Source organism: Acyrthosiphon pisum, chromosome A2 (genome assembly GCF_005508785.2).
Source record: "Acyrthosiphon pisum isolate AL4f chromosome A2, pea_aphid_22Mar2018_4r6ur, whole genome shotgun sequence".
In the NCBI taxonomy this organism is placed as follows: Eukaryota; Metazoa; Arthropoda; class Insecta; order Hemiptera; family Aphididae; genus Acyrthosiphon; species Acyrthosiphon pisum.
The window spans coordinates 54279691-54288962 of record NC_042495.1 but is presented as its reverse complement, the minus strand read 5'-3'; positions in this window follow the sequence as shown (position 1 = coordinate 54288962).

Sequence of the window (9272 nt, the reverse complement as noted above, 5' to 3'; positions counted from 1 at the left end):
TTTATCCACTTCTCCGCTCAACTAAACTTTGAATATTTATAACTCATAAACTACTCACCCAAAATTCGATTTTCATGTATCAAAATACTAAGAAAAATATTCTGCTTTGGAATATAAAATTGAAACCCAATGTCGTCATTCAAAAAATTAAAAAACTCAAAAAATTATAAGGATAAAAAATATTTAAAAATATAATTTTTTAAGAAAAACATTGTTTTATAAACGACTTGCAGTGGCGGTTTTTAAGGGGTGGCGAATGGGGGCGCTAGCCCCCCCCCCCTTGGATTTTTTTTGAGCCAACTGTTATGTTATGTACGTCATACTATTTTCACAATATAATATATAAAAACTTTTTTTAAATTTTTTCCGAATCATTAACCGAAGACATATTAGTAGAATTTGGATTCTTGAACATACAAAAGGAAGTTCTTAGAGCCGAGTTAGAGTTATGGAAGTCTAAATGGGTTTTTGAAGGTACCTAACTTAATCATTAAGCATAAGAATATTTATGTTATGCCATCAATTAACTACTTATAATCAACTGTTACTTTGTTTTAGGTAATGTAACTAATGAATCAAAATTAATTATACCTAATAACGCTATTGGCTCTATTTCCAATTGTCCATATGTACTTTTTCCAAATATTAAGCTAATTTTGACTATAATTTCTACTTTACCAATAAGCGTGGCATCTGCAGAACGCAGTTTCTCTACTTTAAGAAGGTATTATATTATGATTGATTTTAAATTCCAAGATAAGTAAGTATATATTAAAATGTACTTGTATGCTAAAATTCTTCAGGCTTAAGACTTGGTTAAGGAAAAAGATGTCTCAAGATAGACTTTGTGGCTTAGCATTACTGCATATTCATCGAGAACTTGATATTTCAGAAGATAAGATAATAGAACGCTTTGCAAATAGCAAAAATAGAAATATAGATTTTATTATTTAATTCATTTGCTTTGCTTTAAAATTAATAATATTGAATAAAATATGGTGTTTTTTACATACAACAATTTTTTTTATAACTAGTTTGGCATTATTTGCATGTCCTCTTTTTAATTAAAATTTCACTTAAATATGCTTTAATTGCTTTAAATGTATTACTTCAGTTATGAATTTATTACTCATGTTTCTGTTTAGATTATAGCCAAATCTATGGACTTTTTACTATATTTTATATAATATTATGTACATGGTTAAACTGTTAAGGGTAAGTATAATTCAGAGGCTGTTACTTTATAAAGATTCCAATAAAATCAAACTATTTAAATAATGAAATAAAATATGAAAGTTATATGTCAATTAATTATTATAGGACCATAAACAATTTGTTTTCTTTATTTGATATATGTAATTATGGTGGGAGGAACCAAAAAAATTTAAAATAGACCCCCCCCCTTGATGTTTTATCAAAACCGCCACTGGCGACTTGAAACTATGTAAAAAAATATTTTCAAAAAAAAGGTGGGTAAGTGGATGTCGCTCTGTTGTACAGTAAATTACAAGTGGGTCACTGTATAATGGATGGTATTAAATTTGAATTCAATGATAAAATATCATTGTATAAGAAAAACGATTCTGAGCGGAGACGGTATGTCAGTCTAGGTATAAGACATAATATTAATATTATATATGGTATTAAAAAAAAATTGACCTATAATAGGACCTATAATAAATTCCAAATTTATCATATCACAATATCCATTATAGGTACTTAATACTACTTATAACGCGTTATTCATCAACAACAAACCGTGATACTATCATAGATATATAATAGTATACTTAAGAAGTTTCAAGTATAACCACGAAATATATTATACAATCACAACAAAATAACTGAAATAGTTATTCCAGGTTTTTAATATGCAATTTCGTCCAAATTTGAACTTAAAATGACTATAAAAATAAACTGTATAAATGTATTTTTTAGAGATTTTGGTAACAGAATTAATTACTTACGTGGAATCTTGTTTTAAATTTTCAATTCTTAGCTACAAAAGTTGACCATTTTATAAATTTTTAACTACAAAATAATTATTCAATTTTAAATTTGATAAATTTTGACAAAATTTCAACTTCAAATGCTTATAAAAAATAATTGTGCCTATGTATTTTTAATATTTTTCAACTGCTATTGTAACAATGTATCAGGAGCCTTGTATTAATTTTTTACATTTTTTGGCCCAACTTATCTGTTAAGATAAAACTTTATTGATATTTATAGAAAAAAAAAACTAAAAAAATTGATAACTGACAATGTCCGTAAACAGCTCAAAAAGAGTCAAATTATTTTCAAAATTGTATCGTCAAAAAGCGGGAGTCAACACATGTCTGACGTACTGGTACGATATCCTCGTGTAGTCGTGTGGCTTATGATATATAACTTTTATTACTAGCGTATAGAAAGTACACTTGGCGTGGCATTGAAAGTGACGATTGAGTAGATTGACTAGGTAATGCGTGTATACTATATCATACACAAGCCTGTATACTACAAGTACCTATAGCTTTCATACTATATAAGCACATAAATAATCAGATATAGGTAGGTATAAATAGAAACATATACACAGTAATATTATATTCCAATACAACGCGTGGCAATGCAATATGCATATGATATAATGTATAATAATTGTATCGGTATTTGATATTTAGTACATGAAATATGAGTATAATACATCATAAATAACTAATATATTTAGTATTTATTATGTATAAGATATTTAGGTATATTATTCAATAAAATATAGTAAGCTACATAGTATACTAAGTAGGCACATATTTATATTAAGTACATTTTGCGTACGACGAACTATTATTCGGTTGGCAAATGTTGATGGTTGGGTTTCGTGATGATTATAATATTATATATTTATAATGTTGTTTTTGAACGGATGTCAAAGTATTGCTAAACAAATAATGTTACAATACAACTGTCAAATAACATACAACAGTTTCGTATTTGTATGACTTCCGTTCAACATTAATTTTAAAATTGAATTGCTATAATGACAAGTGAAAAATATATTATAATATAGTATAGAATGATTCTATTAGAATCTTTATATATCACTTAATATAAAGCCATATAAAACATACAATATGTATCTACGACGATATATTATAATATAGTTACTATATATAGCTAGTATACACATTTATACATTGTACATAGAAACACATAACATATTCACAAATATGCATACAAATTCAATAGGTACAGTAAAAGTATATATAATATGCATTATACAATTACATTAGTCATTACTCATTACAAACAGAATATTAAAACGCTATAAATTAGTATTAACTTATGCGATTAATAACATATCCGAGTAATTTTTAAAAGTACAATGACGTAGAAAAAGATTTTTATATATTATTAAATTATATACCGGATTAGTTCATTTCTTAAAACAAAAAATTAGTCTAATTAATATTTTTTTAAATTACGTTAAGGATAGACAATGTAATAATTATTTATACCAATAAAAGTAGTTATAATAGTGGAAAGTTATAAGTTTCTGGATTTATATGTTTTATTTATTAGATAATATTATAATATACAATAAAATAACTAAAATCGACGCAGATAAAATATGGTTATTGTACGTTTAAGCTTATAAATTATTAGCATTTGAACTTATATACAATAAAAAAGCTGGTAGTGTGGGTTACAAGTGGGTCAAAGAAGTAATGGATGGTGTTAAATTTGAGTTCAATGATATAAAATCATTGTATACGAAATACGAAAAACGATTCTGAGCGAAGACAATCTGTCAGCCTATGATATTACTAAGTATATTATTGTGATTAAAGTAATTTATTTTACTATTACCTAGACATTAGTACAAGCAATGGTAAAAGTGTACAACGGTAGGTTGAATTCATTTTTGCCAAAAAATTTCATTTTAAAATGTCATTGTGTATATAAAATATAAAAATATGCTTCAAAAGTTTCATATACCTACGAATAAATGTATAAAATACAACAAAAAAACTAAATCGTTATTCTTGGTTTTAATGTGTAATGCCGTCCAAATTTTAACTTATAATGTCTGTAAAAAATAATTATGTTTATATATTTTTTAGATTTTTTGGTTACAGTATGAACTATTTATTTAAATCTTTGTTTTAAATTTACAATCCTTAGCTATAAAAGTTGAACATTTTATACATATTTTAACTAGGTACTATAAAGTTTGTAAATTTTCATCTATAACTTTAAGTACCTACTTATAAAAAAAATTGTGCCTATGTACCTATTAGAGTTAAGAGTGAAACCTATATTAATACTGACTGTTAAAAAATTAAAAATATACCTACCCTGTATTTGTTGATGTCAAATTGTCAATATCTTAACCTATGCCCTTTAGATATGAACACAATGAACTTGAATTTAGGATACGTTTTATATAGGTACGCATATGATCGGCGATTATAATTTAAGTGGAACAGATGTGCAAACCACTATTTTGAAGGACACGATTGTCTGTGACGTAAGCATATTAATTATTAAATTACGTTTCAGGTCCAGTTGCTGATCCAAGGAGGTTTTTGAATCAAATATAAACTGCATTTCGCAATTTTAGTTTTTTCTTCATATATACTTATTTCATACGGGTAACGTTAACCTTCAGTTATTTTAAAATTATATCGATGACGTAGTTCAAGCGTTACATTGCCGTTTTATTACTTTAATAATATTGTGTGTGTATATATTATATATAATGGTATACATATCTACTAAAGTAATGTATTATACTGTATATAGTATGCATATAGATACTTTCAACAATAAAATAACAATAATTTTAATTTGTATAATATAATATTGTTGTTGTATATAAGTACTGTATACACTAGGTATACCTATATATTTTACATACATATATTTTCAATGGATTTATAATAAATATTTGTAGGTAGGTACCAAAAACCTAAACGTAATCTTACGGTATTTAATTTATCTTTCACGTGTCGTATTTCTACAATTGCGTAGCACTCGAATTTATTTTGTTGCATTATAATATAGCGTTATAATTATATTATTGTATAGCAATATTATATAGGTACGTCTACTGACATACTAATAACTGAATAATGAAAATATGAACCTAACAGCTAAGGTCTTATAAAATATGTTGATACGTTATTCAGTAATCAGTAAGCAGTAATATAGTATTGTTCAGACATTCAGCACATGCCGCCAATGTAGGTACAAATAATGCGAACACCAACACGTAAATAATAATGAGTAAATATTTATTATTTTGTTCATTTAGATACAGTTTTGTTCATGTTAGACACAACTGAAAGGGAGCTTTGCTGAGCAAAGCCCCGCCTCCTCCTCCCAAACATATATTGGATAAACAATATGTTTTCTTTAATGAGGTAGACAATTGAACAAGAATAAGTAGGCAGCCATAACAGTATTAAGAATGTATTACTTATGAAATTTAAGTCAGAAAATGTGTATAAAAACTTTTAATTTAATTGATTAAAAAATATGTACTTAATATAGGTAGGTATTTTATACTAAACAGTTGAGGTGGAAAACAATTTAACTTTTGTTTAAATTTAGTCCGTATATGGATAGTTATATATTATGGTATTAATGTATTATACTGTATTAGTGTACACTAGAGTTCTTATATTATATTAATCCATAAATAAACAAATAACAAAAACAGTATTTTGTTTTAATTTAAATAGATATTTTGTAGTGTTTAAGATATTATAATATATGAAGTTTCCCCCGGCCCCTACCCTCACGTTGACCTATCGACTACAAAATACCACTAAATGGCAAATAATTACAAACAATCGTAAATTGGTGTTCGCTAATTGCAAATATTTGTTTGTGTTTTTTACGTTATTATTCTCAAGTCATTATGTTCAATTACACATATTTAATAATTTGTTTTGCGTATATAAAAATAATAATTACTTTATATTGCTTATCATGTACTTGTATATAGACATATAGTAGTTGTATATTATAGATAAATAGAAACGATTCAAAATTGTTAATCACATATTATTTCATGGTTATTTTTAGTAGCTTTGGCAATAATCACCATAATAATTATTTATTTCATCATGACGTATACCTATGCATAATTATTGTATAAATATATTCGAATATAGTAGAAGTGTTGAAATTAGTTGATAGATGGGTGGATGTGCCCTATAAGATCAGTGAGACACAGAACCAAATCATTATACTACTTAATTCCGGGTTTGCCTATGTGTAGCTAATCAGCACACACATTATCTACGTTCAATGATCAAATGGTTGTTTTTATTTTTTTATTACAAATTTCAAAATAATTTTTAATACAGCACTGCAAGGTCTACTGGTTCCAAACCCTTTTCAACTTGTTTTACGATTAATTTTTTAGTATCCGCATTAATACTTGAAATTCGCTAGACTAAACCGGTTTTAAAATTATCCCACATTATCCCGCACCGGGATAATGCACCGGGATGTTTGCACCATATCATTTACATGGTTCATTATCCCAGTGCGGGATAATGTGGGATAATTTTAAACCGCTTTAGTCTAGCGAATTTCTAGATGGAAATAAAGTAGAATTTTTTTCAGCCCCCATATAGCCCTCCTCCCTCCTATTGTATCCGTGCCTGTATAGGTTGTACATAAAACGTCAAAGAAATAAATACATTTTATCCTAGCGACCTAGCTACAATACTCTAAAGGTGTGTAGAATATAAAATATTTGGTGCAGTAAGAGAATTGAATTAGATTGAAAATCAAACACAAATTGGCTATCAGAATTCAAATATGTTCATTTCGGTGATATATATAAAAATTTACGTATGTAAAGCTTTTTACTACAGATACTGAAGATACAGGTATTGATCCAAGTGCTTTGTAAGTCATAAATAAATTTGGATGAGCATTTCGAAGGTCATGAAAACTTATGACTAGCTAATATTTTAAGAATAACAAACGGTTGTGCAAGCTTCACTATTTTAATAAATTTCCCCGAATAATTATTATTACAGATTATATTGTATAGGTATTAGAGACAATAATCGAATTGATAATATTTTACTGTACAGTGTACCTGCTGTATTATAAAATATGTTTGTTTGAACCGCACATTATCACGCCCGACGATTTGCACCGAAGGTGATACCGGGTCAAAGTCCAGCCAAGTTACGACCGGTTTGGACGACTTTTGTCGCTAGCGTCGTCGTAGTCGCAGCCACGACTTTGACATTCGCGACATGTAAAATATACGCGCCAGCCAGTCTTACAAGTAACTCTCGTCTCGTCTCTCTCGGTCGGTGCGTGCTGTGTTGTGTACGAGTGTTTACGCCGGCCGTTTCCGAGCGTCGTTGTCCTGTTCGGCCGATTTCGGTGTCTTCGGTCGTCGGGGCTGTGCCATACGTATCCGCTGTTGGTGTATCGGTGGCCAGTTTATCATCGCCCATCGCCGTGTATTGGTTTTTCTTTGTGTCGAGCGTATATATCGACGCCGTTCGCGTGGATTGTGTGAGCTGACGACACCACTAGGTGTCATTGTGTTGTGTGTCGGATTTTGGTGGCGTTCTATACCACGTTGCCGACTATCGTGTATCACGGCCGCGCTATTATATCGTTCGTCAGGGTGCGTGTTGCCGTGTTTTTCATTAAATAACGAGCGTCGAATCGTCGACGCGGGAATCCCCATTGGAGGTCGGTGGACCCGTCGTTTCACGTCGCCGTCATAATCTTCTCATATTCGATGTCAAACGGGTTCCGGGTGGCAGCACTGCAGTCCATACCAGTAACCATTCGTAACCGTTGTGACGGGAGGTATTAAGGCCGATCGTCCCGGTGGGGTGACCCCCTATTACCATATAAGCGGGACTGGCTGCTTCTCGCCTTGAGTGGCGCAGTCTCGTCCCTCCAGACGGGTACACTGGGCGCCCGAGCGCCAGACAGTGTTCCGCTGGCAACGCTCTGTCGGGGAGGTTGATCTGTGGGTTTCGAAAGTCCTGCGCCAGCGAGCGCCGGGTTGCGAGCGCCGGACAATTTCCCCCCCTTCTACTAATGCGGTACTCCCACAACCTCCGCGAGTCCATCCACAAAAGTTCCTCGAGTGCGGACGGCGTGCGCGGACGCGCAAGGCGTACGCGCCCACCGGCCGGGCTCGGGTAACAATGCTCGTGAAGCGTCGATTCCGCCCAGGCGCTTGGCAAGGTCGGATTTCCGACGGGGCTCTCCTTACGCCCGCGGAATGGGATTTCGGAGACCGTTTCTCCCAGTACCCACAACGACTGTTTTCCCGTTAGCGCCGGTGATCGGGACAGGGTTTTAGGCTGCCGCGATCCGACCTTAATTGTAACGGTACGGTTTTCGTGACGGATGCCGTGTCCGTACCGATAAATCGGATTTGGTGCTTGTCGGGGGTGTCTCCCAGTCAGACTTCCTCCTTGCACGTGTTCGTTCGCGGGTTGACTGGGCCCGCCAACTCTCGGTCAGAGGGTTCTTTGGTGCCCCGTATTCCGACGAGATCGGCAAGCGCCTCACCCGCCATGTTCCGGTGCACTCCTGATTGCTCCACTGGTGTGTCGCAGGGAAGGGGTATCCCCACTCGGATAATTCTCTCTTGGGCGGGATAGGGAGGTGTCCATCTCACCCCAGCCCCCGCGTTCTGCGTGACCCGTTTCAGAGTTTTCTGATCCGCCTGCCAAGGTTACCCTTCGTCAGTACGCTTACAGCAGCGCCTGGAACACGGCGTGTTTCGCCGTGGTTCCGCACCCACGACTGGTCCCGCTTCAGCCGTTTGCACCTCTGGTGCGGAACTTTCTTTCGTGGTTATTTTCACGGATTTCTGGGCATTCGTTTCTCGACAGGTGCTCTGCGATCCTTGAGGACCTGCATGCAGATTGTCTCGCCTTTGGGTTTTATTAGTGGAGAGGTCGGTTCGCTCGAAACACCGGCCGGTCCACTTCCCCGTCATTGGCGGCCCTTTTCCGTTTCCACCGGTCAGTCCTTAGACCACCTCGCTGGTGCTTCCTTTGCTCCCGGGAAACTCGGGTCGAAGATGCGCCCCCATATTTCCTTCTAAGTCCGCTGAGTCCAGCCATCCTTGGAGAGAGGTATGGTGTGACGTGTTCCGGAGGTCATTGGCAACCCCGGCCCTTAGGCCGGGCGCACGCCCCTATGCGGCCTGCCCCGAACGCTGCCAGCAGTTTTGGCCCCTAGGACCTGAAGCTCTTAGCCGTGCTTCGTTAAGGTCATATGTC